The 17,344-nt window shown below is 44.7% G+C and overlaps 1 protein-coding gene across 1 annotated transcript in view; it reads left to right on the top strand.

Annotated features, from left to right (window-relative positions):
* Positions 1-17,344, top strand: part of LOC105207917 (ceramide phosphoethanolamine synthase) — a 60,595-nt gene that overhangs the window by 20,249 nt on the left and 23,002 nt on the right. The window lies entirely within an intron of this gene.

The following is a 17,344-nucleotide window of genomic DNA, read 5'->3' as shown; positions in this document are numbered from 1 at the left end:
AAGTTAACTTCGTTAGAGAGTAACCTTGTGTTTTTATTACTGTTTGTTAGTCCTGTTACTTTTCATCAGTTTCGCCGTTCGATAGAACAAAGTAAGAAGAAGAAGATGGCTAACCAGCAAGCTAATAATAACTCTGCAAAGCGAACAGGGATTCCCGATATCAGCGAGATGCATAACGACGAGAGGAGAAGCGAACGCTTTCCCATGTTACTGACAACAACGTATGGACTCAACAATTCACATACGAAAAGGATACTCGTGGGACTGCAAACTACTAAAAAGGGAATCTTTGAGCCTGTAGTGAAATTAAGCGGGAGCAACGCTGACGGAGTATATTTTGATGCGGAATCGTGGCTGCAATTTCAAGAAAACATGGGAGTTATGAGCAACTACTTGAACGCGAATAACAAATTCAAACCGGAACCTGTAGTAATATCTCAGTCATCTTTACCTCATCCTACGGGTCAAAAAGTCTATTGTTGACGTACAAGGAGAAAGAAAAGTCAGATTATGCGGAAAATACCAACGAGGAGGGCGAAGATTCAGTACCACCGATGAAGAAACGGAAACTCTATGCCGTAGCAATCGTGATGCAGAAAACTACCTTCCTGGGCCTGGAGAACGTAATGAAGTGCGTGGATGCTTATTTAGAACATTTAAAAACTTTAAGCAATATCGTCAACGAGTGCGCTCACTATTTAATCAAAGAAATAGAATTGAAACTTCCGAAAAGTTACGTAGATCGCGATATTATAAAACTAACGTTAAAAGGAAACTATAGTGAAATCGGACGCGATGTATGTACTCAAATTAAGGATTTAACTTTTCTTGATATGTACTTTAATATAATATTTTTAGAAATAACTTCACTGCGCTTCGACGAAATCGTTCATATAATTCTGTCAAATCACGGGTCATAATTTGTACAATTTCATGATATAAACGCACTCTTTTGTAGCATCATATTTAATCATGCATTTTTTAAAAGTATAAATCTTCGTATGATTAATGTAAGAATAATAATAAATAGTTTGTAAGATTAATGTAACAATAATAATAGTTTTTACAAATTTTTTCTTTATAATAAAAGAAAATGCGTGATGAAATTATCTGTATGCTACCCCATTCAATCATGTAACTTAAAAATGTAAGAATATACTTGTAGATGTATGAAAAAAAGTTGAATGTTTCAATAAATACTCTTTTGTAACTTTTAAAACCGAATTATTTTTTCACTCGACCTACCTAATGCCAAGACTCTATCTCCTGTACGTAGTAACGCCAAAATCGTAAAAGTGCTTCCTTTTGATAATTATCTTTTTCTAAACGTACCATTCCTTTGAAAACATATATATATCGTAAAAGGCGTTTCCGTCCTTTCTATCGTAATTTCCACATAAAACCTTTCGACTTCTCAGGCCTCTTTTACCCGTTCCCCACTTTGCTGTTAAATTTTTCCCAAAATACCTGTTTTTCAACCAATCCGCTCCTGGGGCAGCCGTGGGGGAAACCAATAAGCACACTCTAATTCCTCCCAGAACCATCCCCTTTACTTCCCAATAAAAACGCTTCTGATATCGTCAGGTCTTCCCCGCCCCTCCCCCAGGTCCTGATATCGTCAGGTCCTCCACGCCCCGCTCCAAATTTCGTCAGGCCCTCCCCTCCACTTGGCCCTTTTACTGCTAGCGCGTCACCCCCACCACTTCACTGTTAAGACTGGCGCCAGTGACGTCATTTGTTTTGACGCCCCATGGCTAACCATATACTACTATTGTGTCTCAGTGAAAAAATGGAGTTAACACGCGAACACTTTCGTGCAATGATTTATTATGACTTTCGACGTGGATTATCGAGACAAGAGTGCATCGATCAACTTGCTTCCACTTTTGGCAATGAAGCACCACACAAGACCACCATTTGTCGCTGGTTTAATGAATTCAATTATGATCGTAGTTTGCTCACCAACGAACCTCGCGAAGAACGTTCAAAATCAGCTGCTGTGCCAGAAAACATCGGTGCTGTGCGTAAACTAATAATGCAAGATCGACATGTGACATACCGTGAGAATCAGGCATCCCTGGGTGTTGGTATGAATTGCATACAAACGATATTGCATGAACACTTGGCCGCAAAAAAATTTGTTCACGTTGGATCCCGTATAACTTGATAATTGCTCAAAAAGAAGATTGTGTGAATTGGTGCAAAAAAGTGCTGAAGAAATTTAATCAAGATACGTCAAATGCCGTATATAACCTCTATACAGGTGATGAGTCATGCTCCGGAAGTACGCTGCACGCGTTCCCGGAGCCCCCCAGTCACGGACCAGGGCAGGACACCCGGAGAGGTTTTAGTGGGTATGTCCCCGCCGACACGTCGTCGGCGGGGAAGAGCCCCACATAACCACCAGGCCTCCCCCGGGGCCTGGGGTATGCGGTAACGCATTTCCTCTCCGTTATCAAAAAAAAAAAGGTGATGAGTCATGGATCTATGCATATAAGCCCGAAACTAAAAAACAGTCGACTGTATGGGTCTTTCAAAATGAATCCAACCCAACAAAAATTGTTTGCGCTCGAAGCACTTCGAAACAAATGGTCGCCTGTTTTTTCGGAAAAACTAGTTATGTGGCAGCAGCACCCTTAGAGAATTGTAGAACGGTTAATTCTGAGTGGTACACAACCATTTTTTTGTCAAAAGTCTTCGGCCAAATAAGGAAAATCAGCTTAAGACGACGAATCATTCTTCACCATGACAATGCGAGCTCTCACACATCTGCTCAAAGAACCACTTATTTGACCGGTGAAAACGTCGAATTAATGGGTCATCCACCAGACAATCCTGATTTGGCACCCAATGACTTCTTTTTGTTCCCAAACATCAAGAATAAACTGCGTGGTCAACGATTTTTGACGTCAGAAAAAGCAGTTGATGCATTTAAAACACATGTTTTGGAGGTACCACTTTCGAAGTGGCATGGATGCTATAATAAATGATTTGAGCAGAAGTGTGTTGATCATCATGGAGAATACTTTGAAAAACAATAAAGTCATTTTCAATGACAAATGACCGTGTTTTTCTGACTAGTCGCAAAACTTACGGAGCAGCCCTCGTATAACATGTAATAATTATTGGCCGATTGCACAAAAAGAGGCAATTTGTAGTGCTTTAAGACGTTATATAATATGTTGTCGCAAAAAACCTATAAGTACAAAGCAAATAATAAGTGATTTACCGGCTGTGAAGGTAGCGCAATCACGAGCATTTTTATACACAGGACTGGATTATGGCGGTCCGTTCTCTGTAAAAATATTGCGCAACAAAACAAAAAAATGTTATTTGTCTATATTTGTCTGTTTAATCATTAAATCCGTACACCTCGAGTTAGTGCCAGACTTGCCCACAACGTCATTTCTTAACGCGACAAAAAGATTTATTGCTCAGAGAGGTAAATGTGTGACTTTATATTCCGATAACGGAACCACATTTGTTGGTACAAACAATCAACTCTCAGATCTTAAGGAATATTTAACAAAACAATCAATAAAACCAGATAAAAGAATACTATACTGAACAATTTATCCATTGAAAATTTATACTTCCATATTCTCCTCATATGGGAGGGATATGGAAAGTTGCAGTCAAGTCAGCAAAAACTCATATGCAAAAAATTGTAGAAACTACTGCGTTAAGTTTTGTGGAATTACATACTGTTTGCACTACATATTGATATTTTGCATCCGCGTCTGAAATTCCGATCATCCTGCTTTAAGGCATTACTGAGACCACGATAATCTCACATGATTGTCTCGTGTTGTTACCTTGTGTTTTTACGTGTCTATAATCGGCCGAAGCGATGCTTGACGTAACGCTCTGTGTTCAGTTGCGAATAAACTCGAACGAACACTATCTCCGGTAAACCTTTACAAAAGGGGGCAGCCTCTGACGACCTTGATCTTGACATATGTTATCAATGGGAAGGTACTGAGTGACATACACAAGGTTTTAAGTAATGCTCACTTTTTATTTAAAAAATATCATTACAGAAAGAAAAAACAGTTTTTTTTACTTATTTCAAAAAATATTCATTTTACGAAAAAATGTGTCAAACAAAAAATGAAGCTAGTAATAAGCTCTATAAAAAAAGTCGTATACATATTTTACCTAATTTCAATACTTTTGTCGCTATTGTAGAAAAACTGTTTTGCGTCGAAAACCTTTTCGACGCAAAACAGTTTTTTTGCAATATACAGAAAACACGTGGGCCGAGGAGGGGCTCCGCTCCTCCCCCTGCACCCCCTCCACATATTTTTTCTAACCCAACCCACTTCGTCTCAGGTCCACTAATGACGGGATGGATGTGGTAGGGGGTGAGCCATAATTTCATATTTAATATCGCAACGTCAATTAGATATTTTTGGTTAAATTTCAATTAAAATAGGCTTAGGCTAGGTTGGGTTAGAAAAAATACGGGGAGGAGGGGGTGCGGGGGAGGAGCTCGGCGAAGTCCCTCCCCCGCCCAAACATCTACTTTTCACACAAAACTACTAAAAATAAAAAAAAATTATTTTAAAACAGTTTTTCTACTATAACGACTAAAGTATTGAAGTTAGATAAAAAAAACATAACCTTTTTTATAGAGCTTATTACTAGCTTCATTTTTTGTTTGACATATTTTTTCGTAAAATAAATATTTAGTGAAATAATTAAGAGAAACTATTTTCTTTCTCTGATAATATTTTTTTAATAAGAAGTGAGCATTACTCAAAACCTTTTGTATGTCAGTACCTTCCCATTGATAACATATGTCAAAGTCAAGGTCGTCAAAGGCTGCTTCCCTTTTGTAAAGTTTACCCTATCTCCTAATCTCTATATCATTTAAAACCTCTTTACTTTTGAATAGATTCGACGTCTACAGTAACCAGCAAAATTTCTCTAATCAACGCGTATCGCGGCAACACATACAGTATTAACACAAATCGAAGCAGTTCTAAATCCTAATTGAATTGGGAAACGACGAAGCAATTAACGAAATTAGACCATGATCTTTAATTACTGTATCATATTCGAACTCTAAGCCGCGTTGAAAAAAGTTGTTAGCATTGTATTATAAAAGTCATATACACACTGAAAAAAACTCCGTCTAGAGTCAAAACGTCTGCGACAAAAAGTTGTTATTAAATACAAACTACGCTTTATACAAACATCCTGAATTTTTGCTGAAATGTAGCATAATTAAAGTGACAGAAAAAGAGAGAGAGAGAGAGAGAGAGAAAGAAAGTTTAAATAGAAATGTGCTGTCCGTATACTTTTATCAGTCATTTGAGTGCAGAAGGCGCTTCAAAAAAACACCCACAGTGAGTCGCACCGCCCCTGTTTACCACTTGTATTCGACCCGTCATAACCAATTTTTCTTGTAACTTGAAAACTAAGCTCCGGACAAATTTTTGCAAAAAGAAAAATTGTTTTAGAATTTGATTACGAATATGCCAACTTCGGGACCAATATGTTATTTTGAATCATTCTGTATATAAAGCTTTAGAACTATCGCAGAACTATAAGAAATGAGCCGTCCAGAACTCACAGTAAAATGGTACTTTACTCTTGTTTGATATGCCAGCATTTAGGTTAAAAAATTGTTTAAAAATTTATAAACGCCGGAACTCTTGATAAAATCTATAGAAAGCTTTAGAACTATTGCAGAATTATCGAAAAATGCCAAAAAGCCGTCCAGAACTCGCATTAAAGTGATACTCTACTCAGGTGTGGGGTGCCAGCATTTAGGTTTAAAAATTATTTGTAAATAAATAATCAATAGAACTCTTTTCGAAATAGTCAAAAGTATGCCAGAACTACAGAGATCCTTTAACAAATCAATCGGAACTGTCAGCACCGCGTTCTACGATGGATGGGGTGCCAGTTGTCAGATGAAAAAATTGTTTAAAAATACTAAATATAAAGAACTATTCTTAAAATTTTTCAAGAACTTTATAGAACTCTTCGAGAACTATAAGATTTTGTGATTTAACTTATTTTTTTCTAACTAGGGGTGCTACGAAAAGTTGGCATTCCATATTTTTATAATTAAATTTTTTTGTTCAAATCGACAGAACTATAATTTTAATTTATCAGAAACTGTAGAACTGTTGTGGGCGCAAACGGAACTCTAATTAAAATATTTATTCTTTAAAAATGAGGTGCCAACTTCACACCGGCATTTTCGAGTAACCAAAAGTTATGTATGTAAAAAGTATAATGAAAATTTCTTAGATTTTTTAATATTTTTGGAATATATACGTAATAAATAGTCTTATGTTCTAAAAAATTTTGTTCAAAAATCGAATCAATATCGATTCGACGATGCAATGATGTGAAAAGAAAATTAACTAATTGCGTTTCTATTTTTGCATCGTTTATTTTTATTATTTATTACATGAAAACAAGTAGAATGATTTGTAGAATCGACATTATTCGACATTGTTTTAAACAATAATTACTGCTTATCTCAAAAATTTTCCAGAATTTTTGAACTTATTTTGGAACATTTCAGAAATATTGAGAAATTTATATTTTTTCTTAGAATTTTTCATATATATATAGGATGATTCAGAACGACCATGTGTCCCTGTAAAGACGTGTTCTTGGATAAATTCTGAGACAATTTTTCCTGTACGAAAATTTTGTCCGATGCTTACTTTTTGAATAATAAGACGATAAACTTAGCGAATCACGAGCCGTGTACACATGGTAGACAAAGGCGGCACAACTCACCGTCTGATACGTGCGCTTACCCATATCGGACGGTGAGTTGTGCCGCCTTTGTCTACCATGTGTACACGGCCCGTAATTCGCTAACTTTATCCTCTTGTTATTCAAAAAGTAAGCATCAGACAAAATTTTCGTACAGGAAAAATCGTCTCAGAATTTATCCAAGAACACGTTTTTACATGGACACATGGGTCGTTCTGATTCACCCTGTATATATGAAATATATATGAAATATCTAAATATGAAAATGTATCTTTTTTCATTACAAATGTGTATACACACATCCATGCATAAACAACGCATGACAAATACGCGCGATTTAAGAAATGAAAAAAGATACATTTCCATATTTAAATATTGTATTAAAAAATTTCATTTTCATAAGAAAACGAGGGAACGAGCAGCTCAGAGCGACGATCTAGCACTACTCACCGCTCGCGAGTACCCATTGCTACTTCTCCCTCCTTGCCGTGCCGCTCGCAGGCCGCAGCTACTGCTGTTTTTCACTCCTCATCGCACAGCGCCACACCTACAGCCGCGGCTGCCTACGTTTCGGCGACCGGCGGGCGGTCCTTGCGGGCGATGATACGCGCTTATTCGCAGACTTCATTAATCTTTTTTTTTTTGTTAACTATGGCAAATATTAAAAAATGGTAAAGAACTTTTCTGCTCAGTTTTACTTGATCTATCAATCCACGAAACCACGGGCGGTAGTTACCTGACACCCTGTATATACCATTTTTTAATATTTGCCATAGTTAACAACAAAAAAAAAATTAATAAAGTCTGCGAATAAGCACGTATCACCGCGCGCAAGGACCGTTCGCCGGTCGCCGAGACGTAGGCAGCCGCGGCTGTAGGCTTGGCGCGGTGAGGAGGGAAAAGCAGCAGTAGCTACGCCCTCGAGTTACTGCTGCTTTTAAATGCCTCGTGATCGTGCTCGAAACGCGTTTTTCGGCTCAATAGCCGGTGCGGAGTCGCGGGTCTCCTTCTGGTCGGGACCGCCCGGAGCCACCAAGTACCTTGGTGACAGCAAAGAACCTTTACCGCCTTTAGTCTCTGGGGTAGTTGTGTGGAAGAAAACTATGCTCTCTCGAGCGTCGGCTTTGTCGAGTACCTCGACAGCGGCAAAGCACCTTTATCGCTTGTTCTGCCGGAGGAGTTTTGGATCGGGATCAGAATCGCGGAATGGATGCTGAGTGTGCGAGCGGAGGCAGTCTCCAGCGGCGGTTCCTTACTCGCGCGGTGTAGGCGCGGCTGACGTGGACCGCAAAGTACGGCACGTCCACGACGGTGCCGGGGGTGACCCCCACGGCGATCGGTGGCGGCGGTGCGGGGCCCATGACCCGGTCGGGTTCGAGCAGTCGGTCGCGACTGGTGTCCCTGCGGTGCGATGACCCGCGGGACCGGCGGTGGCGGTCCCTTGAGCCACGGTATCGGAGCCGCTTCGGACGTACGGCTCGGCGGTGTCGGTCGGCTTAGACGGGTAACGGCCACGGCGGTGTCTCCTCGGTCCGGTGGCGGTCTCGACTTCGCCGGCTGCTCCATCCCGGGCCGTTCCGGATCGTACGGCTCCGGTGCTTCGCCTAATAGCTCGGCGATTTCGGCGAGGATACCGTCGTGCTCTATCTCTTCTGAGAATGAGCCGGTCGGTTCTTGGTAACAGCCCGCGAATTCCGGCTACCGGTGCGCGCGCTGGTTGTCGGTGTTTGTCCATGTGTCTCGACCGTGCTGCTGTGTCGCTCTTGCCGGATCGTCGTTCGGCTCGGCGGCCGAGTTACGAGCGCGCCGCATGCCGCGTTGTCGTCGTCGTCGTCGGTGTCGGATTTCGTTTCTTGTTCTTCGGTCGGAGCGGGGGCCGGCTTGAGGTCCTGGACATGGATGTGCCGGTACCACTTACCCCCCGCGCTTCGGAGGTCATAGATTACCGGCGATATGACGCGACGTACCTCCAGCGGCCCAATGTATCTCGGCGCGAGTATTGCGTTGAACGCATCCGCACGGCGGGAGAGGGGGTGGTCACGCTTCCACACCCAGTCTCCTCGTTTCGGTCGCCATTTTCTCCGGCGCAGATCATAATACTGTTGTTGCCGTTGGAACGCGCGCGCTAGCTTGATGCGAACGAGCTCGTATGTTTCGCGCAGCCGGCGTTGTAACGCGTGCGGTCGTTGCGGTGTGCCGGCTGGCGCGCGTTCCTCCGGCCGTCGCAGCTCGTGGCCGTGGTTCAAAAATGCCGGTGTATGCCCCGTAGCGTCGTGAGTCGCGGTGTTGTACGCAAACTGCAATTCGGCGAGACGCTCGTCCCACTTACGGTGGTCGCGGTTCAGGTACTGTCTTATCATCGTTTTCACGGTGCGGTTCGTGCGCTCGACCGGATTGCAGTGCGGGACGTACGCCGGCGCGAGACGGTGGCGGATTCGCAGCGCACGCAGTAGATCGGTCAGGGTCGCGGAGCGGAGCTGGGTACCGTTATCTGACCAGATCTCCTCCGGACATCCGTGTCGTAAGATTACGGCTTCGGTCAGCGCGGTGGTAACATTCGCAGCGGTAGCGCGTCGGAGCGCTTGCATTTCCAGCCACTTCGTGAACCGGTCCTGCATCGTCAATAGCCAGGTGTGCCCCTTGATCGATCGCGGAAGCGATCCCACCAGGTCAATTGTCACGTGTTGCCACGGTTGCGACACGTCGGTCGGGTGGAGCAGTCCGGCCGGTCGCCGTTGCTCCGGTTTATGGGCCAGGCATGTTCGGCATTGTCGTACGTATCGCGAGATGTCGCGGAACATGCCCGGCCAGTAGAAGTGGCGGGCGATGCGAGCGATCGTCTTCACGGTTTCGAGATGCCCGACGGTCGGTGCGTCGTGGTACCGTTGGAGGAGCTCGGTGCGGTTTTCGCGCGGCACGCACTCCATCCACTGCGTGTCGTTCGGCGCGTCGGAGAAATCCAGTGTGTGGAGTACGTGCCGGTATAGGCGACCGTCCGCTATACGGAAGTTCGGGGCGGCGTCTGGAGTGTTGGAGGCGATGCCCCACCACTTCCGGTACCACGCGCAAGCCGTGTTCGCGGCGGCGTTAACGGCCGTTTGCCGTGAGAGCGCGTCCGCGACTTTATTCAGTGTCCCCTTCCGGTATTGCACCTCGAAGTCGCACTGTCGTAGTTCGAAGGCCCAACGGCCTAGACGTCCGGTCGGTGAGTCCAATTTTTGCAGCCACCGGAGTGACTGATGATTGGTGACTACCTTGAAGCGGTAACCTTCAAGGTAGTCTCTCATTCGGCGGATTCCCCAGAGTACGGCGAGGCATTCAAGCTCGATCGCGCTGTAGTTGCGCTCTGCGTTGTTGAGTGTTCGGCTCGCGTACGCGATGACGCGCTCGCCCTCAGGGAAGTACTGGGTGAGCACGGCGCCCAGTCCTGTCGTGCTCGCGTCCGTTTGTAACACGAACTGTCGCTCGAAATCCGGGCAGGCTAGTACGGGTGCGGACGTGAGGGTTGTTTTTAACGCGTCGAAGGCCGCCTGTTCGTGGTCCCCCCACGACCAGCGGGCGTTTTTACGCGTGAGTGCGATGAGCGGTGCGGCGACGGTTGCGAAGTCGCGAATAAAACGGCAGTACTAGGAGGCGAGGCCAAGGAACTGCCGTATCTGCCGCACGTTCTGCGGCGCGGGCCAGTTCACGAAAGCCTTCGTTTTCTCCGGATCGGTCCGGATTCCGTCGCGGTCGACCACGTGGCCGAGGTATTTTAGCCGCTCCGTGCAGAAACGGCATTTCTCTGTGTTCGGTCGGAGTCGTACTTCGCGCAACCGGCGGAAAACCTCTCGCAGTGTGTCGAGGTGCTCGTCGAACGTCTTGGTGACGACAATGATATCGTCCAAGTAGACGAAAACCCGCGGTTCTAGTTCGGGTCCGAGGACATTGTCGAGCAGCCGCTGGAACGTGGCCGGCGGAGTGAAGCCCTACGGCATCACTTTAAACTGCATCAACCCTCGGCCCGGCACGGTAAAAGCGGTAACGGGTCGGCTTGCCGGTGCCAGGGGTATCTGCCAATAGCCGCTCATTAGATCGAGCGTCGAGAGGTAACGCGCGCCTCTCAGCTTGTCGAGCGTGGCTAATATCTGCGGTAACGGGTAGGCGTCGCGTTCCGTTACCTCGTTTACGCGGCGGAAATCTATGCAGAACCGCGGTTTCCCGTCTTTCTTGCGCACGATGACGATCGGCGAGCTTCATGCGCTGCGAGACGTCTCGATAACACCGGCGCGTATCATCTCGTCGACATCTTGGTCGATGATCGCCTACATCGCCGGATTTCGAGGACGGTAATGCCGCTTGATCGGCGGATGGTTCTTGACGCGAATAACATGCTCCGCGCGATCGGTCGGTCCGTGTACATGGTCGAACTTCGGCAGTTCTTCGGCGAGAAAAGCCTGTAACCGTGCGTCTTCCGTGGGTTCGGTACTGGCGACGGTCGTCGGGCGAGCGGCGTCTCGCGGTGCGCGGTCGTCCTCCCGGTGTAACGGCGGCGGAGGGATCGTTATCCGGGCTCGTGCCATGACATCGACGCCGATCAACATGTCGACGTCGAGTCCGGGTAGCACACAGAATTCGTGTCGGAACGAGCGTGCCGGGAATACGACCGGCAGTACGAGGCAAGTCTCTACCGGCGTGGTGGAGCCGTCCGCGAGGTAGATCCGACCGGTGACGGGTAGCGTCGTGTACCCCTTCCCGCGGAGGCGTTCGGCGGCGTCGGTACTCACAAATGAGCCTTCGGAGCCCGAGTCTAGCAAGGCTGTGAGCGTGGCGTCCCCGACGGGGACATCGACGTGCGGTCGCGGATTGTATCTTATTCGGAGGACCGGGGAGCGGTCTCGGTGCCCCCCGGTCCCGGTGGCGTTTCCCGGCGGTGGATGGCAGTCGCGGGTATACACGTTATCTTTCCCGCACTGGGAACAGAACTTGCGGGCCGCGCGGCGGCATTCGAATCGCGTGTGGCCGCGCTGCTTGCACCGCCAGCAGCATTCGTTCTTATCGTAGGCGCCGGCAACAGAATTCGCGGACGGTTTCGGCGCGGGTTGCCGCTCGCGGTATTGCGAGCTAATGTGCTCGAATTCTTTTGCTCGCCGCAGTAATTCGGTGGCACGGTGAACGTCGTCGCGGCGGACGTATAACTTATATCGGGGGTGCATATTGTTGTAGAGGAGGTCGAGCTGTTCCTCCTCTCCGTAACCCCCAGCGCGACGCATCTTCGTGAGTACGTCGGTCGCGTACTTGCGGTACGGCTCGTCCGGAGCCTGCGTTCGGGCTTGAATGTCCCGCCGGAGCTGAGAAAAATAGCGGCGCGGCAGGTAGTACTCTCGGAATTCTCCGAGGAACTCCTGCCATGTCCCCCACGCGATCCGGTTGTTGCGATACCAGAGGAGCGCGTCTCCCCGTAGCATCTCCGGTAGTCCGCGAAGGAGCAACGCGTCGTCGTAGCCGTATTCGGCTTGTAGCTCGTCGATACGTTCCAGGAGGGACACCGGGTCCTTCCCGTCGAAGTGACATCCCCATTTACGGATCTGGTTCATCACCTTCGCGGGAGAGTCGTTTTCGGTCGGTGCGGTCGGTTCCAGTACGGTGACGTTAATCGCGGGCGGATCGATCATGATTCCGGCCGGCGCGTGTTCGGGGTGCAACACCAGGAATTTGCTGAGTTGGCGGCGGAGCTCGTTGACGTTCCCGTCGGTAGCAAGATCGGCGTGACGTAACTGACGGAGAAGTTCGGCGCGGTCGATATGGTATATCCAGCTCCGCGGCATCGAATCGGTACGGGTCTAATTCTCCGGTCGGAAACGGAAACGGTCCCTGTTCGGGCGCCATGTAACGACCTGACTTTTTCCGCCCACGGGGCGGCGTGAGTTCGGCGGACTAGGACGCGGATTGAGGTCGCCAAGAGAACTAGACAGTTGGTTGGGTAGAAAGAAAGCAGCGAATTTCTTTCGCGTAACGTATTGTACAATACAGTAGCGTGGCGTTTTAGCCACGATGCGCGGACGGACGGATGGCGGTGACGCTCGGACGGACGTAACACAACTTAGAAATTACACGCGGACGGACAAACGGAAACCAGAGCGCGCGGACGGACGAACGGTATTTACACGCGAGATTCGTAGCGGTCGGCCTTTAACGCGGTATTATACACGGGTCTATTTACAAGTTTCGCGGGATTTCCGAGCCGAGATTCTCGGAACTCGGAATCCTTGTTGACGCGCGGGTACCGAAGGTTGCCGAAGGCCGCGGCCACGGCCGTAGGCGACGCGCGCGCGGTACAGCTGTACTGGGTCTCGATCGCGGCGCGTTGCGGTTAATACCGCGATGTTCGGCGGTGGTGATCGACTCACGCCAAGAGCTCTTGGTAGAGGCGCGGAACTCCACACCCCAAGTCGTGAGTCGATACCGAGACGGGACGGCAGATCGGGAAGTGCCGACTACCAGGATCTCCTGGTGGAGCCCAAGATGGACTTGAGCCCGTAAACCGGCGGTCTAGGAAGGCGGATGGCTCGTGTCAAGATCGCTTGACGGAAGCTAGGGCGCTTAACTCCTTGTGAGCACTCGGGATAGGCTTTCTTCTGCGGACGGGAGATCGGACGGAGAAGAAGAGAGCCTCGAAGCAACGGCGCTTATATACCTGAATCTCGAGGGCAGGGACGGTGCGGGGGGACGGAACGGTACGGAATCGGTGGGGGTCTCCCCGCCGCTCGAGATCGGTCCAGCGGTCGCCACTCCGGTCGAGCGCGTGCGCGCGGAGATCTGTCACGGCGATCTCACGTGCGGATGCGTCAACGCGCGCTACGCCGGTGTCTATGTGTCTTATTGGCGCTACGCGCCGTGTTTACGCTGTCCGGCGGTTGTTCGGCCCGGAACGGTGGACGGTCCGAGGGGGGAGCGGAAAGGCGGTTTGTTATAATACAAACCAATATCGAAACAATCTCGATTTTTTAATTATTTTATCTAGTCAGAAATAATTCTTTAAAAAAAGAAAAAATAAATTATTTTTTTGTTTTTGACGGAGTGTTTTCGGAAAACATTAAAAGCTCCTCGGTACGTCGTTTCGATGTCGAATAAAAATCAAAAATTTTTGACTTGTATTGAAATTGAAACAACATCGTTTTGAGGAACTTATTTCTGACTGGGGCATAGGAGCTTCTGTAAGTGAAAGCATTAGCTAATAATAAGAGAAAAAAAAATGAAAGAACCAATCTCTATCCTTGTCTAATGTTGCGTTGAGTGGGAAGGTACAGTAAAATTGTTGAAGGGAGGTTTATCCTGGTTTATGCTCAAATCCTGATCTCCCCATTTAATTGCGAAAATCAACAACGCTTGCGCGATTAAACAAAGAGGCTGACGGGTCTCTCGTTTTCTTTCCCTCTTCTATCATCTAATGCGTTTATGGCTGACTCTTTTAGGCCGGTTCTACAATGCGTCGTGTGTCGTTGTCGGATGTTGTGTCGTAAAAGATGGGAGACGTTTATTCGTTCCGAAGGCGACTGCCGACTAGCCGACAATACAATACGCATGCGCCCGACATCCAGTGTTACCGTTCGGGCCGCGTTTTCTCGCGCATGCGCGGCAAACCAGTCATGTCTAGCTATCTGTGATGATGGGTTCTTTTGGTGCCCGGCTCCGTCGATGTAGGATGTAGGCAGTAGGAGTAGGAGTAGGTTAGGTTAGGCTAGGTAAGTATGTTAATTTATTATTAATATCTATCAATTTATTTATATTTTTTTAATATAACTAAACATGAATCCTGAAATTGGTAAGGTTTTTGGCAATTTTCCTTACCCTTGCAACAAATGTTGGTATTCTTATGATTCTGCCAAATAAAATGTTTTATTTGATTTAAATATGTAAAAATATGATTAAAATTTATTTCGATATCCTTTCCTTCATTTCTATATTAATTGCACTTTTTTGTTTTAATTATTAAGCATAATTATAGCCTTGTTAAATTCCTCTATAGATTTATCATATTAATTGCACTTTTTGTTTTAATTATTAAGCCTAATTATAGTTTTGTTAAATTTCTCTATAGATTTATCTCATCTGACTGTGGGGGGGTCTAAATATACCTTTATTCCTCTGAATTTAATACTTCGCTGAGGTCACGTGCACGGCCATCCGCGAGAAAACGCGGCCCGAACGGTAACACTGCCGACATCCGAATACGTCATATGACGTCATTGTAGAACAGGCTTTAGCAGTACCTAACAGTATAAAAGCGTTTTTCATTGGGAAAACTAGTGCGCATTGAGTGTGCACTTGCCGCTGGCAATTGGACGTTTCAGTTCGCGCAATGACGGTGCCAACGGAAACGCCCAATTACTTGCAGCAAGTGCACATTCAGTGCGCACTAGTTTTCCCATTGAAAAACGCTATAAGTAAGAACAGTACACTGAACTCAGTACAGTGAGGTGCAACGATTCGCAGGGTCATAGTAGGTAGCTTGAGTTACCGACGCTGAGTCGGTAACGATAACGCACGCGCGCGCTCGGAACATGAATAATTTTATAGATCAAATGTTTTTATTATTTATGTTTATTACTTTATTAGTCTACATATTTGTGTATAACTATATATAATTATGTATGAAATATTTTTACTGGAAGTGAGAAAGATAAAGAAATAAATTAATATGTCTCAGATACTTTGTTTTCAATTTTAAATATAAATTTATTTAGTTTAATGTAATTATGTTTTTGTTTCTATTGCGTATAAACAATAATATATTCATATAATTACATACGCAAAATTATTAACGCCAAAATGCAGTATATTTGTGCCTGATATAATTATCTTTTTTGCAAAGTTGCTTATTCGTATGATGAATTCGAATCTTTAAATATTGTTTAATAATCAATCTAATCATTTCTGTTCTGTGATTAAAAAACAGATCTTGTAAATAATTAAACTTACATGTGATATGTAGACGCTCGATCTTGTTCCTTGCAAATGTAGCAATACATTATTGTTACAATTTCGTAGTATAGTGTTCCATTCTTCCAAAGGGGTTTTTTGATTACGCGTCCTGAACTCAATAGAACTCAATACTTACAAGGCTTAATTAAAGGTTAGCTTAGATGCCTTGGATGGCGACCGTGCACGCATCTGTATGGAGCATGCGCATTACAAGTTAGGACCATCATCTCTCCATCCTTGTCAATCTACTCTCGGACAATCAAATGCACGGGGCTGATAGGGCTATGCTCCTTCCAGTACTATATGTTCTAAGGTGTAGACAATATTTCAGTCAGCATACTTTTGACGATGCTTGTATCGCTAAAAAAGAGGTTTACGACAAAAAGAGACAACTAACATAACGTAACCCTCTCTCTCTGACCACTTGTTTCTGGCCACGGCTCTTTGCAGTATGTACAGTGAGGTGCAACGATTCGCAGGGTCATAGTAGGTAGCTTGAGTTACCGACGCTGAGTCGGTAACGATAACGCACGCGCGCGCTCGGAACATGAATAATTTTATAGATCAAATGTTTTTATTATTTATGTTTATTACTTTATTAGTCTACATATTTGTGTATAACTATATATAATTATGTATGAAATATTTTTACTGGAAGTGAGAAAGATAAAGAAATAAATTAATATGTCTCAGATACTTTGTTTTCAATTTTAAATATAAATTTATTTAGTTTAATGTAATTATGTTTTTGTTTCTATTACGTATAAACAATAATATATTCATATAATTACATACGCAAAATTATTAACGCCAAAATGCAGAATAATCTCCGTTACGTTATGTTTATACCATTTGTAGATCTATCCGTATAAATTTGATTCAGTATTATGTTATTATTTTTGCACAGACAGAGATATACATAACAACAAAGATAAACGTGTATGAGAAGGTAGGAAAGGTAAGGGAATAAATCATTTTTTAAAATTAAAAATATATTGGTTCTTTAATATTTTCTTTTTTTTTATTAAATATTGCATTCTTGACAAATGTTCCACCGTTAAATAATTTGGTGGTTCTGAAAAGAATTTTTAGGTGAATAGACATTTAGCGATTGTATTTTGTTTATATTCCTTTTCCATGCTAGTACGATATGCAAGAAAGCCTGCGCAGAATCGCGCGGCGATTGTTGCATCTCTTACTAGCATGGAAAAGGAATATAAACAAAATACAATCGCTAAATGTCTATTCACCTAAAAATTCTTTTCAGAACCACCAAATTATTTAACGGTGGAACATTTGTCAAGAATGCAATATTTAATAAAAAAAAAGAAAATATTAAAGAACCAATATATTTTTAATTTTAAAAAATGATTTATTCCCTTACCTTTCCTACCTTCTCATACACGTTTATCTTTGTTGTTATGTATATCTCTGTCTGTGCAAAAATAATAACATAATACTGAATCAAATTTATACGGATAGATCTACAAATGGTATAAACATAACGTAACGGAGATTATTCTGCATTTTGGCGTTAATAATTTTGCGTATGTAATTATATGAATATATTATTGTTTATACGCAATAGAAACAAAAACATAATTACATTAAACTAAATAAATTTATATTTAAAGTT

The sequence above is a fragment of the Solenopsis invicta genome, chromosome 4 (assembly GCF_016802725.1).
Source record: "Solenopsis invicta isolate M01_SB chromosome 4, UNIL_Sinv_3.0, whole genome shotgun sequence".
Lineage (NCBI taxonomy): Eukaryota > Metazoa > Arthropoda > Insecta > Hymenoptera > Formicidae > Solenopsis > Solenopsis invicta.
Note: the sequence above shows the minus strand (reverse complement) of the source record. Positions and strands in the feature narration are given on the sequence as shown.